Raw genomic sequence first — 16,425 nt, 5'->3', positions numbered from 1 at the left:
CAGTTCTTTAATTTAATATAGCTGACACTTGAAGATGTGTTTTTCTCTTTTACAAAGATAATTTTTGCATTGAACAAGTAAATGAGAATTCAAGTAGAAAGCATCTTGTTAATGGCAACTAATAAAAACTAATATTGCATACAGTATAATGATATTAAACCTTGTAACTGGTACATAAAGCAAGATCATTCCTATGGTGACTCTGTCAATGAACGTCAAATATAGTTGCATATTAAATATATACTTTCTAACAGAATAAAATGTTAACCCTTTCAGCAAATGACTAAACATCCCTGTGGGATTCTACCTTGAAATGAAAGTAAAGAAATGGTGTTCAAAGAAAAAAAATTAAATCGAAGCACTTAAAAAATTCTTATTACTTTCTAGTTTTACAATCAGATTTATAAAACAAGAAAAATTAGGAAACTCCTTGTTGAAAATGTAACAACATTTAGACTATACACTTTTCCAACATTCAGAACTTAAAGAGCTAATCTATATAAATGAACTTTAATGAAAGAATCACTTGTTTCTGTTTTCTTAGCATGTTCATGTTGTATCAAAAAAGAAGGGATGAGATTACACTTCTCTTGCATACAGCTCTTCGTAGCGTTCTCCAGATGTGACTTACTTCCTGTGAAGATATATTCCTGTTCATAAAAACACACACTCTAGGAATTTAAAAAAAAAAAAAAAAAAGCAATGTAGCATTTAAGTGCTGCTGGGGTACCACAAGTTTCTCAAAACAAACAGTCCAACTAGCATTGGAAAAAAAATTAGCAGAGAATTCTAAGAGATCCATTGAAAACCTTACAAGATGATTTCTCAATTTTTGAGACAATATACACATGCAAGTTGAGGTTTAGCTAAGAAAGAAATTGATTTGGGAGTCTATGCAAAATAATCTTCTTAATCATTGCTGCTGCACCAGATAGTTTGTTGTCTCCTTCAGTTTCCTGTTTATTCTCATTCAGACATAGCTCGAAAAAGTTGGGATCAATTATCAAAAATATTATATCTTATGACTTTAGTAACTTTTGTTTTTCAGACTGAACATCGCTATCTCTGGTTTTGTCTACACTGGCCTCAGAACGTTGTTTCATAATCGGGCGGGGGGGGTCTATTGTAGTCAGATCTCTTTCTTACTATGTCTGGGGTGGTTTTGTAACTTGGGCCCTTATGAACACTATTTAAGTTTGATAAGAATAATGGAACCTAACTCTGTAATTAGCACAATGTGGGTTTGATTATACAGTTAACTTCCATGCATACTACACAGTAGAGCAGCCATATTCCTGAATTAACTGCTAATGATTTCCTCCTAAAGAATTGATGACAACTTTCAGCATTTTCGTGTGTGTGTAAATGTGTGGTCTGTTTTCTGGTGCAAACCAAATTTGTACTCTGCTGAGTTTTGCCCATCATTTTCTGTGTTCTGTTATATGTGGCCACACTCATCAGACCAGCAGCTTCCTTCTAAGAAGACACTGACGCTACTTACTGAAAGATTTTAATCAATATTTAAGTCATTGCTCAAAGTCATTATTTAAAACTAGGTGTTTATTAATGGCCTCAAGGTTGCCCTTAAGGAAGATTGGGCTGAATCCAAAATCCTTGAAGGCACACTGGAAGTTGGGAGCTGGAGAGACTAGAGGAAAACACCAAGTTTTAAGGGTTAGGACTGAAATTATTAATAAGTGATGAAGCCAGGATTTTGGATAAGGTGGGAAGTGAGTTAGCATGGGTCATGTAACCATCTCTAACCCAGTTATTGTGAGGACTTGGAAGGCAGCCTCTGAGTGCCCACATCTGGGCCATGGGCAGACCCAGAAACCAGGGAATGTGTGAGTCACATCTAAACCACTGGAACTGATAAAAGGAGGAGTGGTTTCCCAAGAAAAAGGATTGCATTCTGCTCTCAATATAAAGGATGATGAGCAAGTGAAACAACACAGGAATCATAGCCACTTTCTAGCTTTTTTAATTTGAACATCTTACATCACTTTTCTGAGCCTCAGTTTTCTTATCTATAAAAGGGACAAGACCTTCTTTGAAGAATTGTTTTGAGAGTGAGAGATAATTTGTGTGTATTGATTCTCAAGCATTGAACATAAAAAATAAGACAATAAACTTAAGTGATACCCTAAGAGCAATGCTTATGTTTAATAAAAATATGTCACTATGTATATAAATTTGTATGTATTAACACTTACAGTTATTTTTTAAAGGTATATTTAGAAAAAAATGACAGAGAAACTGTCAAAATGTAAATACTGATTGCCTTTAGGTAGTAAGCTGATGAGAAATATTTTTTTCTCCAGCTCTTATATGTTTTCCAGGTTTCTTTAATAGCCATATACTTATTTTGTAATGTCAAATAAATAATCTTTTAAAATAAAACAGCAAAAAGACAAGATGTTATCATTAATCCTAAACTTTTTTCTAGGTATATTTAAGTCCAAAAATAATTCTTCACAATTCACTGAGTACAAAGAACGATTTGACCATCAATGTAACATCCCTTTTTAGTTGTTTATTTTTATTTTCCTTTTATCAGGATAAATGGTGCTAAACTTGATAAAAGTTTTCATACTAAATACGTGAGGACACAGTTGCCTATTAAAGAGTGACTAGTAGGTCTAATTAAAACAAAATATGTAATTTAATCATTCTTTCTTTCTTTCTTTCTTTCATTACTTTTTTCCAGTGCCTAAAATCATATTGGAATTGTCCTTTAACATTTATACTATCAAGGGTTGAATTCAAATAAGTCTGCATTGGGTTGAATTCAAATAAGTCTATAATTAGAGATGTCAAAAGGAACTTACAATAATACTAGTTAGTTGACTATCTGTATAGTATTCCTATTGCACTTCTGTGTGTATGTGTGTATGTATACTAACATAGACACATGCATACTCACACATAAACACTAGTTCACCTACACTTAATTAGAGTCCTGTTTCAATAACTCTCATTTCCAATAATGCTGAATTTAAGAAACCTGTTTTAACCAATGGGCTTTTCACAATTGTGCTTGCAAAATTGTACTGATATTTAAAGGTCTTATCTGTTATAAGAATTCTCATTGAGGCTAAATAGATTTCATTCAATAAAATTTGGTAGTGTGAGGATAATAATGTCAAAGAAAAAAAAAAGAGAACAATGCAGAAACACCACCAAGGTTCTTGAAGTTTAAAGGTGGAGACAGAACTAAAAAGAAAAATACAAGAAATGTAACAGCTGTTATGGACATATATATAAAATGCAGTGAGACCATAAAGAAGGGACTTGCTAAGTCTGCCCTAGAGAAAGGAAATTAGGGAGGCTTCAGAAGTAGTAGCATTGAGAGGAAATTTAGACTGAGCTAGAACCTACTGTTAGTCAAGTGAACAAGGAAAAGGCACAGCATAACAGAGTCCATTGTAGCAGAGTGTGTTTCACATGCTGCTGGTGGCAAAGGTAATATTTCAGGTTACAAACTAATGAGCCATTTTTGTAAAAACTTTTCACTTGAAGTCATTACAGCTCACAGGAAGCTGTGAAAAAAATGTACACGAAGGTCCTATGAACCCTTCATCTGGCCTCCCCCAATGTTAACATCTTGCATAACTATAGCATAGCATCAACACCATGAAATTGACATTGGCACAACCCATAGAATTTATTCAAATTTCACTAGTCATACACACACTTATTTGTGTGTGTGTGTGTTTCTATTAAATTTTATTCCATGTATAGCTTCATGTAATTGCCACCACAATCAAGATACTGAACTGTTGTATCACCACAGGTTCCCTTGTGCTACACTTTTGTAGCTCCTATCTCTGCCCAGACTTACCTCATACCCACTACTCCCCATCAAACCCTAATCTCTGTCAGGCACTCATTTGCTCTTCATTTCTATCATGACATTACTTTCAGAATGTTATGTAAATGGACTCACAGAGAATTTCAGTTTTGGAGACTGACTTTGCCCATCACATAATTCTCTAGAAATTCATCTAGTTTGTTACATATAGCAATTAGTTGGTTTCTTTTTATTGCTGAGTAGTATCTGTTATATGGATTTACCAAAATTTGTTTAACCTTTCACCCACGGGAGGACATTTCAATTTTTTCCAGTTTTTATCTATTGCAAATAAAGCTTCTATAAACATTTCTATACATGTTTTTGTCTGAACATGAGTATTAATTGTATAAGAGTGCTGGGTGGTATGTTAAGTGCATTTTTGGCTTTAATAAAAACTGCCAAACTATTTTCCGTGGTGACTGTATCATTGTACATTCCCACAAGCAATAATGAGTAATCAATATTTCTTTTAAAATTTTTATAGTTGCATATATATTTTAGGTTACTTTTCATGTATTAAGTGATTTTCAATTATGATATAGTTTCCTTTTTAAAATAAGTATTTTAAGAGAAAAGTTGAACTACTGGCTAAGAACAATACAAGTAATATTATAGCATTAGTTTGTTTTCTTGATATGGCAAAAATAATTTCAGTGGTACAAGAAGGAGAGAAATCTGGGAAACTGTGGCTTGATGGCTAAGTACCCTGACTTTGACTTTGCTTATTAAATATTATATAGATATGGCACCTACTCTTGTTCCGTCACTAAGTAGCGGTGGTTCAATTTTCTTGTTATTTTATTTATCATATGAATAACTGTGTAAATATTTAATTATAGTTAATAACAATATGTCTGTTAAGAGAATGAACTGAGACAATATGTATAAAATAGCTAGTCCGATGCTCAGAACATTGTGAATCTCTTAGCTTTTGCTTCAAAGTGAACAGCTGTCTAGGGCAAATTGACATGAGGCCATAGTATGCAGAGATCATATAATGATCATAACATTGCATGCAACTAAAGAAGTGTAGCAATGTGAATACTATATAAACTTGAAGGAGACATATTGCCTTGTATAAAGAAATTAATAATAGAGGTAATATTTAACCATGGTATGAAAGTATCCTCTCTTATTTATTCTTTGCATAATTTTAAGTATTACTTCATAGAACAGGGTTAAAGAAAATATTTTTCAAATTCATGATGTAAAGTTTGATACTTCATTCTTGTTTCATTAGTTTTTCTTGGATTCTCTCTTTTGACTCCAGAAACGCAGAAGCAGTTTTTGTGGGGGCAATTGAGAGGAGAGGATGTTGTCTAATGGGAACACAGACTTCAAGAAGAAATCTTAACTACTAATTTTGAGACTCCAATAAATTGCTGAATCTTTCCATTCTTCTATATTCTCCTATGTACAATAGGCATTAATAGCCTCTCTAAAGCATCTTCCTGAGGATTAAATGAAATAACATATTTAATACTCCTGAGACATAGTTGGACCCACTAAATAGTAGCTATGTTTTTAAAATGTTTCTTCATACTTAATCTGTGATTAAATCAAACTCACATGCGGGTAGGACTGAATTTGTCCATCTAAACTGAAGGTTCTTTGTGTAATCATTGCAAAATGGAGTTTCCTGCAAGGGTTTTTAAAGGGGTGTGTGCGAGGTTGGGGAGTGGTGAGTGGACCTGTGTGCCTAACTGTTTATATTCATTCCAAACACCCAATACTCATTTATTCATTCAGTCATTTAATAAGTAATAACAATAACATTAAAATCTAAGGTGTAAGGCCATTGACCTGCTTATAGCTCTCCAACAGTCCCACTTACCTATGGATGGCTCCAATTGCACAGATGATTTATTTGAGCCACTTTCTTGATACAGAAAGTAGCAATTAGTAGTCATGTTTGAATGTAAGTTAAAAGAGAAGGCTGAAGAGTGAAAGAGTTTCATACTTACTCACAGAGATACTGGGGAGAAAATCCACTTTAGTTTTTCTAATAATAAGCGTCAGAGACATATGGAAGATTGACGATAGTGGTTTTTTTTTTTTTTTTTTTTTTTTTGCCTGTCATATCAATTACATAGAATGTCAAGTAGACTTTTCAATTTTGAGAGACTTTATAATTTTGGTAAGAAAGAATTTCTAAAGGAAGCTCATCAGGATAATAGCATCACTCTTAACCTCCTTAAAATTGCGGATATTCCCCCCTATAAGTGGTGGGAAATTTACTGACCACAGAATAGAATTACAAAAGAAAGCTGGTCAAGAAAATAAGCAGAAGCCATCGGAAACATTTAAGATTACATATCAGAAAATCTTAAGGTTTACTTGTTACAGAATATTTGGCTTTGCAGCATTAAAAAGTATTTAAGTGGGTAGTTATGGTTAAAATACTGTGAACTGTAGACTAAATAAAGAATAGCCTTGTAATTGTAATATCATCATATATTTCTCACTATGTAATTAATGGACAACAACATTTAGGAAAGATTTGAATTTTACAGTAAAACTCTAAAATGTGCCTTAGTATATTATTAAAGAATTGTGTTTTTATTTTTAATTTCAACTGGATGATGCACTAGTGTGAATGCCTTTTATGATTTTTAAAATGATTTTTTGCAACATTAACTTTTATAATATGAATCATAATTAGGACAACGAAATAAGTGTTATCTATCCCACCAGATTACAGTGATCATCTTTGTGTTTCTCTCCCCGCCCCCCACCATTCCTTTTTTTGTCTTGCTTTTCATTGGGCACACATGAATTTTGGAGAAACCTTTCTATAGGATATGTAATTCTTTCCAACTTCTCTAAGTTTCCAAGACATATTCTTCTACCACTCTCACAGATTTTGCTTCTTAAAATAAATTAAAGCTAAAAAAATTTTTTTTATTATACTTTAAGTTCTGGGATACATGTGCATAATGTGCATGTTTGTTTCATAAGCATACACGGTCATGGTGGTTTGCTGGACCCATCAACCTGTCACCTACATTAGGTATTTCTCCTAATGCTATCCCTCCCCTAGCCCCCGACCCCCCAACAGGCCCTGGTATGTGACGTTCCCCTCCTTGTGTCCATATGTTCTTATTGTTCAACTCCCACTTATGAGTGAAAACGTGGTGTTTGGTTTACTGTTCCTGTGTTAGTTTGCTGAGAATGATGGTTTCCAGCTTCATCCATATCCTTGCAAAGGACCTGAACTCATCCTATTTTATGGCTGCATAGTATTCCATGGTGTATGTGTGCCACTTTTCCTTATCCCGTCTATCATTGATGGACATTTGGGTTGGTTCCAAGTCTTTGCTATTGTGAATAGTGCTGCAATAAACATACATGTGAATGTATCTTTATAGTAGAATGATTTATAATCCTTTGGGTATAGACCCAGTAATGGGATTGCTGGGTCAAATGTTATTTCTGGTTCTAGATCCAAAGTTTGGTTTAATTAACAATTACAGCAATTTTCGAACCAATGTAAAATTTTCTTTGGAATTGTTTATTTAGAAAAAGCAACTAATTGTTATATTTCTTGTAGCTATTATTAATGAAACAGTATATTCATTATTTTTATCTACTGAGTGTCAACATTCCAGAAAAATATCTTCTTTAGTCCCAATAAATCTGAACTGCCTTGTTTTCAAGGATTTATGAATTAGTGAGACTCAAGGTAGGATCACCCTTTCTAGATATTGATACTAGAAGAGCATATCAATTAAAAGAAATTGACCAGATTTTGGAAAGTACGTGCTATGAGTTGAGTTGTGTTTCTCCCAAACTCATATGTTGAAGTCCTATCCCCGATGACAATATTTGGAGATAGGGCTGTTACGAGGTAATTAAGGTTAAATGGTGCCAGAAGGGTAAGGTCTCAATACAATAGGATTGGCAGCTTTATAAGAATAGGAAAAGAGAGTGATCTCTCCCTCCACATTCACATATCAAGGTAACAACATGTGAGGACACAAAGAGAAGGTGGCCATGAGCCCTCACCCAAACCAAACCCTGCTGGACATTGATATTTAACTTTCTAGCCTCCAGAACTGTGAGAAAATAGGCTTTTATTATTTAAGCCATCCAGTTTATTGTGTTTATTAGGGCTGTCCAAGCTGACTAAGAAAGCCAGTATCCCTTCCAAAACTAGAATGCTGCACTTGGAGACACAAATCCTGTGGTTTTGCGGCAACTCTGCCACTCGAAAGGTTTGCAGACATGGCCAATTCACTTACTGGCTTTGACAATCAGTGCCTTTCTCTGTAAAATGAAGGTGGTCATCTTGTTAGTAATCTTGATGGTAATCTTGGATTAAATGGGACAATAGAGGCAAAAATGGTTTCAAAACTAGAAAACATTGTATAAAAATAAAATATTCCTTTTAAATTCAAAATTATTCTTAGAAGAGTTGGTGTCAATTTATTTGTGTGAGATATGTATGGATAAATTCTAAATATAAAATATATATATAATTGATATTTTTTACAAAGTCGTTGTTTTAAAGAGCCAGTACTATAGATGATGAGAATTCAGAGTCAATTCTTCTCATTTTATGTTAAAATTTGAAAGAGTTATTATAAGCACATAAAATGCACCATTGTAAAATGTGGAATATTGGGCTATGTAGGCTTGCTATAGAGTAATGTTTCTTTTGCATTTACTTTATATAAAATATATTGTAAGTTAAAGTTTATCTTCAAATAATTCAATAGTTTGAAAGTTATAGCATGTGCAGTTTAATGAGTATTTTCTAATTTTTAGATGACTAAAACATTAACATTACTGAGACAGATGCAGTTCGTGAGCAAAAGAAGCAAGACTATATCATCAATTATTAAAGGAATGGAGAAAATCTTGCATCCAAGCTTAACTAGGTTTTGGTATAAAAAGATAAAAAATGAAATAGAAGAACTCACAAATCTAAAAATGAGAATATTAGGGCCATACAAACTTTAGTGAATGTTAATAGTTAAATGAATAGATTGTATAAATAGTTGTTTTGATGTGGATACAACATCAAATATATGGTAAAATGGCATTTGAGGTAGAAGTTATGGATTTTAAAAATAAAATAATAATAGTAATAATTGTGATCTATAACCCTTCATGACATTAATAAAGAATCACTGATTTGAGAGTAGTCCAACTTACTTAAATTAAAAATGAGATAATTATTTGTTAAATTTTAATAAAAACTAAAAGCAAAGAATACATACTTCTTGAGGCAAAGGGGACAATAAAACTACATGCAACTATATTCAATTTACACACTAAAACAAGAGTATAAAATATTCAAAGTTAAAGAATATGAAAATCCTTAACGAATGTTATCTTTAAAGATGTTCTATAATACAAATTATACAATAAATGTAACTGCAAGGATGGTTAAAGTAAATCAGATGCAGAGGAACAAAATAAAATGGAAGATGGCAATACAAATTTCAGACAAAATAGAATTCAATGTGAAAACCATAAAAATAAATAAATTTTATATTTAATGAAAGGTGCTATTATCTTTCAGGCAGTACTTACAATACTTAAAAACTTTTATGTAACAAAATTATGCCAACTAATCATATAAATTAAAAGCTATTGGAGACGCAAAAAGAAAAATAAAAACATGAGCATTGGTAGATGTTACTTAACACTATAATTCTAGGACAAATCAAATAGACAAAAAGCAAATGAATGTGTCAAGATATAAAGTTAATTACCAGCATGCTGTTTACTCAGTGGCAAAGGAGATGAACCCATAGGTTGATTCTATCCAACAAAAGACAAAGCAGGCTTGATAGAAGAGAAAAAGAAGACAGGAGAGGAATACCAAACTACAGCCAATTTGAGAAGATCTTTTTCTGTTTGCACATATTTGGGGCTAGTGATTAGCAAGCAATTAGCCAGCAAGAGTCTAGTCCATCCCTTCTTACATAGGCCAACTAGTCAGTATGAAAGGAAACAGCTTTATTTGTTCATGGAATCCCTAGAAGACCTCACAAGTTTATTATGGTGTCTTTGTGACAAGCTGCCTCTATGAAAAAATGTCTACCAGAGTTCTTTTTTAAGCACCTCTAGTTAGGTTAGATGTGAATCATTTCCCAGTTCAAAATGTCTCAGGTATAATCAAAATTTATCAAAATACGTATTGTATATAAAATGCATAGAAAAAAATCTATGAAAGAAAATACTTCACATTGCTAACATAGATATTTCTGGTGGTGGTGTTACTAAAAGTGATTTTTATCTACATTTTCCCAAATAACCAAAGTCTATTATATTTTTGTGATTAGGAAACCTAAAAATTATATTTTTAAAAATAATAATTGATCTCAATCATTGAGCATCCATGTGTCTTATATATATATGGTGCTTCATTCAGTTCTTCAGCAAAAACCAATATAGTATATATTATCACTCCATTTAGAGATAAGGAAATTGATCCCGAGAGACAGTACCTGATTAATCCAAGGATACCACTGATTCTACTATTTTGACCCACTAAAAATTAATGGCATTGCCAAGAAAAATAAAAGTTTGTGAATGGGTGCTCACATGTTGAAATAATGAATTAAGAAATAGAATAGACCTAAAGTGACAAGTTTTATGACAGTGACATATATATATATTTAAATTTGAACCTGGAGCTAGAATGCTCAAGTTTGCTCTGTCACACAATAGCTGTATGGTTTGGGGGACATAACTATATTTTTCAAAGTGAATTTTCTCCATTACTTGGCAATTATAATAGCACCTACTATTATATTATCATAGTGTTAGAAAAGGTAATAGTCATATATCTCTTAAAACTGCATCCAGTATGTTTGAGGGAGAGGAAGGGCTGTGTGGCTTGAGCGTATCAGCAGAAGGAAGAGTGAGATGAGATGAGATGAGATGAGATGAGATGAGATGAGATGAGATGAGATGAGATGAGATGAGACGAGAAGAGACGAGAAGAGACGAGACGACACAAAACAAGACGAGACGAGACAACAGAGGTGAGAGATGACTAAGGCTTTTCCTTCAAGTGAGATAGGAAGCCATTGGAGCACTCAGGGCCATGTAATGACAAGATCTGACTTGTGTTTTAAATGGATTATGCTGCTGGTGTTTTGTAAATTAATAATGGGGTGCACGGGTAGGAGCAGGAAGACCTATTAAGACGCTATTTCAAATGCAGAAGAGAAATGATGGTATAATTAGATCTGAGAGGGCCAGACTGTACGGTTTTGCAGGGTACCCATACACAAAGTTTACTTGTCATCATGACAACGCTAGGTAAGTCCAATATGATGACATTGCTGTATACAGTCTCCCTACTCTACAATTATAAAACAGTGGAAGCTTATTATACAACTTGTGTACTTTCTTTAGCAACAGGTGAGTTTGTTTCAGATATCATTTAGTGATAGCAGATGACCTAAGGCTGATCAGTTGCCACCAAATGAAAAAGCTACAAATGACTGAAGTTAGAGCTCACAATTGCTAATTGGCAAAATATTAGTGAATAAATAAAAAATTATCAAGTTTTACTGCTTATTTCAAAGAAATATGCAATTTAACTATATAAAAATTACATTAAACATAATTGATGTGTTAATGAAGATTTTTTTAAAATCTCTTATTTATTCCAAAGTTGAGTGTAACTGCTGCTTCCCGCTAACAGATGGGAGAGGAATGGAAAGTCATGTAAAAAGTCTGAGATTTGGAGAAGTATATCTCTATACTGCTCTCTTTTTGTTTATATATAGGTAGGAGAAAGAGAAATGGTAACAGCCAGAGAAGATGACCTATTGTTTAGAAACGTTTATTAAATCCTTGAATATTCAAAGAAAAGGACAGAGCTACATTTGTCAGCTACAAGTAAGTTACTTTGCCTAAGTATAAGGAATATGTCTCAACATTGCTGGAAATCTAAGGAAGAGAGAGAAGCAGAGAGAGCCAGGGAGGCTAGAGTCAATTGGAGAAAAACCGCTTAAAGAAATTAAAAAAAAATGATTAACTTTTTCAATTCCAGTCTTTTCTTTATCATCATGTGAATGTCCTTCCATCTTCCTAAATTTCCTGTGAAGTCCACATAGCAAATCCAATGCCTTCTTTAAGTGGTGATGGTGTTGACATGTGTTAAACAAACAAAAAAGCCTGGGATCCATATGTGAGTTAATGAATGAAAATGTCAATACATGGAAATACTATGACAGAGCAGGAATTTGGAGCCAATGTTGACTAGAAAAACACTAGATATCTGGCCCCTGCAATCCCCAAGGAGATTTAGGGACACATGGATCCCACTGCACATGTACTGGATTTTGAGCTATTCTGATTTGGATCTCTAGAAACATTAGAAACTTTGACTAATGTTTGAGCTAATGCCTCAGTTGGGCGTTGATCATTTGAAATAATTGTGTATTGAGGATGTGACAAATCAACGGATAAATTAATTTCATCTACTTGCAGTATTTGGCAGGTCAGCCATCAACCTCAGGGTCTTTTCTTATCCCTGAACCCTGTAGTTCTCTAGCTTTACTGCACATTAAAAATACATTGGGATCTTTGAAAAAATGTCTATATTTGAATCCCATCCAAAATTGATTAAATAAGTATTTCATGTGTAGATAAGCTTGAGAATCACAGTAGGTGCCAAATAACTGTAGAACAATTTAACCTGGGTACACTAGCTTATAATCTCTGGTTTGCACCAATCAACCAATCACTAATTGATTAAAAAAATAATTCCCTGACTACATAGAATATACTTTATTTAAAATGGCAGAGGAATGATGAAGCATGGGTCTTATCCTTAAAGAATTTGTCATGAAATTGAAAGAACTAGGTTCATATATGGTAAATGACTGTCAAGAGTCAAAATTGCTCTATGACATCAAGTATTAAAGTAATAATATGGGGCAGGGTAATTGGGAATTGCTTTAAGGAGGAAGTTTATCTGGGTTACTGTTACTTTTGGAGAAAACCAGTAGATAGCTATTATGGAGGTCTATGATTGATCCAAGTTACTTTCAAATATCAAGAAATATCATTATTATTGAAGTAGTATTCCAAATTTTAGAATTTGTTTTGTAAGCAGGCAGATATGATGAATGAGTCGCAAACCATAAAAACTGACTTTTTTTGTATAGAGTTTTATGCTGTTAATCAAATTTTATGGTAAAATTAGTCAACTAATATACATAGTACTCATTATTCTTTAAAGTAATTAAGGAGAAATCATCAGTCACATACATGATTATTATTGTTTTTGTGCAATAAAAATGGTTTTTATTCTTAATTTATTGTTAAGAATATATAATCTATAACATATTAGTGTAGAGCCACAGCTCTGGAGCCAGAACACCTCGGTTTCAATCCTGGATACTCTGCCTTCTGTGTGACCTTAAACATAGTACTTAACTTCCGTCTCCTCTGTTTCCTTATATATGAAAAGTGGATAATACTATTATTTTTCTTTAAAAATTATCAGGGGGATTGAATTAGATAATACATGAACAGCACTTAAAACAGTACATCTCAAATAGTCTGTCCTTAATAATAGCTGTTATTAGGGCCGGGCGCAGTGGCCCATGCCTGTATTCCCAGCACTCTGGGAGGCCAAGGCAGGCAGATCACCTGAGGTCAGGAACTTGAGACCACTCTGGCCAACATGGCAAAACCGCATCTCTACTAAAAATACAAAAAAGTAGCCAGGCATGGTGGCAGGGTGCCTGTAATCCCAGCTATTCAGGAGGATGAGGCATGAGAATCAGTTGAACCCAGGAGGCAGAGGTTGCAGTGAGGCGAGGTCATGCCACTGCACTCCAGCCTGGGTGACAGAGCAACACTCTGTCTCAAAAAACAATTATTATTAATAATAATAGCTGTTATTAGTATCACTAATTTTCTTGGAAAACATATATTATTTGGTGATTATCATTATCATCTATAAACACACCAAAAATTTTTATGTATATATATATATATATATATATATATATACACACACACACACACACACACACACGGAAATATGAAAGTCTGCTTTGTTTAAATCTTATTTCTAATAACTACAGTATTTGGTCCCTACAGGCCTCCACCGAAAGAGCCCTACAAGCTGTGACCTTTGGCAGGTTAATCATCCCTTCCATGCCTCAGTTTCTCACCTGTACAATGGGGATAATTATATATCCTACTTCAAAGGATTGTGGTGAGGATTAAGTAATTTACGCAAAGCACTTAAAACAATACCTGACACAAATTAAACACTATGTGTTAGCTATTATTCCTATGATTATCATTATTTTTATGATTGTGCTCCATTCATGATCTTCCACTTCAATATTCCCACAGTTCCTCAGCTCCCTGAAGGGTTCTTTACTGGATCCCCTCTACCCATGTTAATTTCCCTGGTTGCTTGTGAGCTTTAGGCAGCAGAAAATGACTACCAGCTTGTTAATAGCATTTTGACTGAAACTCATTTTTATAGAATGTCCTGGGAATTTACATCCTAAGCCTTTCATCACTAATCCCATTGAAGGATATTCTCTACGTATAGGTAACGAAGAGCCAAAACGCATCCTCACTGCCTTGCACTGGTGTGGGCAGGAATAGAGCCAGAGTGAAGGGGGGACTGTTTTCTGGATCTTCACTCCATTGTACATCTCAAGTCACTTCAAAGGAAATGCTGCTCTTTCCTTTTGAAGAAGGGAGAATGCTTTTTAGTTCTTTGACACTTAAAATTTGGAGTGGGAATAACTGAAGATGACAAAAATGCACTTGACTAACTCCACAATTTTTTTCTGAGGTTGGCATTATTATTTATATTCCTTTTTTTTAGACTAATAATAGCTGTGATAATGGTACTTCGGGTCCTATGTGGCTATGCACTGAGGTCCTTTTGGAAAATGAAAACTATGATAATTTTTTTAAATGCACCAATCAAGCAGGTTTTTTAACATTGAAAGGAAGAATAAATTAAAACTATTTTCTTAGCATTTTAGTAGTAAGAATATTCTAATAACACTAAATAGGTAAATTGTAGCATTCCATTCTGAAAATAATCAATTTAAGCAGATTTCAGCAGTAAATTTAAATCTAATCTGCATTATTAAATAAAAAATGATAGTGCTCTATTTTGTTTTACCTGCATTTGAGAATAAGTCCCTTTTATCTAATGGAAGAGAACAAAAAGAACAGACATAGTATTTTAAAAACAGCACCCTAAGGATTTTTAAAAACCAGAAAATTGAAATAACTTTGTGAAGCTGGCATAATATGACTTTTAGAATTTGTAAAAAGCTTCTTTCATTAAAAATCACCCCCAAACTACATTCCTTATAAAAGAATTTCTCTACTCATTTTTATTAGTTTAGCTTTAATGTCAGTACTCAGGTTTATAAGTGCAGTATTAGAAAAACAATGGATTAATAATAGATGTCATATGATGCTTTTATATCTCATATTATGTTTGATTCCTCATTCCTTTTCTCAGTTGCTTTAATTCCTAATCACTCTCCCCCAAACAGAGAGCATCTGCCAATTTCATTATATGGGAACTTAATAATACTTAATTAAAATACAAAGCTCTACTTGCTATCTACTATTTAATTGCATGTGATTTAAATAAAACAATAATGGAAAGTATCAGATAGTTCATATATATTTCTGTTTGAAAAAGGATAATATCTTGACTATTTCTTTGGAGTAACCATAGGTTTTATAATTTTATCTATATTATAAAAAGAAACTGTATACAATATTACTCAATTTTCTTTCCTTCTAGCACTTAAAACTACATCTTATTGTAGCTTTTTAAATATTAACTTTTCTTTTGGACATTCAAAGCAATGCATTACATTTTTCTATATCTTAAAAAATTACTGTAAATATGTTTGTAATGGCTTCAAAATATTCCTCTGCAGTGCCTAATAAGAGTAAACATACTTTCACTAGTGATTTTTAGATCACTTTATTATGATATAATGAACATACAGAAAGCTGTACATATTTAATGTATACAGCTTGATGAGTTTGGAGATGAGTATACATCTGTGAAACCATCACTACAATCTATGCAATAAACATATCCATCACCTCTAAAAGTTTTCTCCTGCCATCTTTATGTATTACTACTGTTAAGTTTCAAGGGAGGACAAGAACACATAACATAAGATCTACTCTGAGCAGATTCTTCAGTAGACAATACAGTGTTTTTAAACTATATTTACTATGCCATACAGTATATCTCTAGGACTTGTTTATCTAACATAAGAGAAACTTTGTAGCCTTTGACTAATACCTCCCCATTCACACTTGCCCCAGCCCCTGACAACCACCATTCTACTCACTTCTTCTATGAGTCTATTATAAATTCCTCAGGTAAGTTGTATCACGGAGCATTTGCCCTTCTGTGTCTGACTTATTTCATTTAGCATAATGTCCTCCAGGTTTATCCATGTTTTCAGTGGCAGGATTTCCTTCCTTTTTTAATCCTGAAGACTATATATATTCTGCATTTTCTTTATTGATATGTATGTTGAATAAATATTGAGGTGAATTTAATGTCTTGGCTGTAGTAAATA

This window comes from Pongo pygmaeus, chromosome 6, assembly GCF_028885625.2.
Source record: "Pongo pygmaeus isolate AG05252 chromosome 6, NHGRI_mPonPyg2-v2.0_pri, whole genome shotgun sequence".
Classification (NCBI taxonomy): domain Eukaryota; kingdom Metazoa; phylum Chordata; class Mammalia; order Primates; family Hominidae; genus Pongo; species Pongo pygmaeus.
This window is presented reverse-complemented; position numbering follows the sequence as displayed.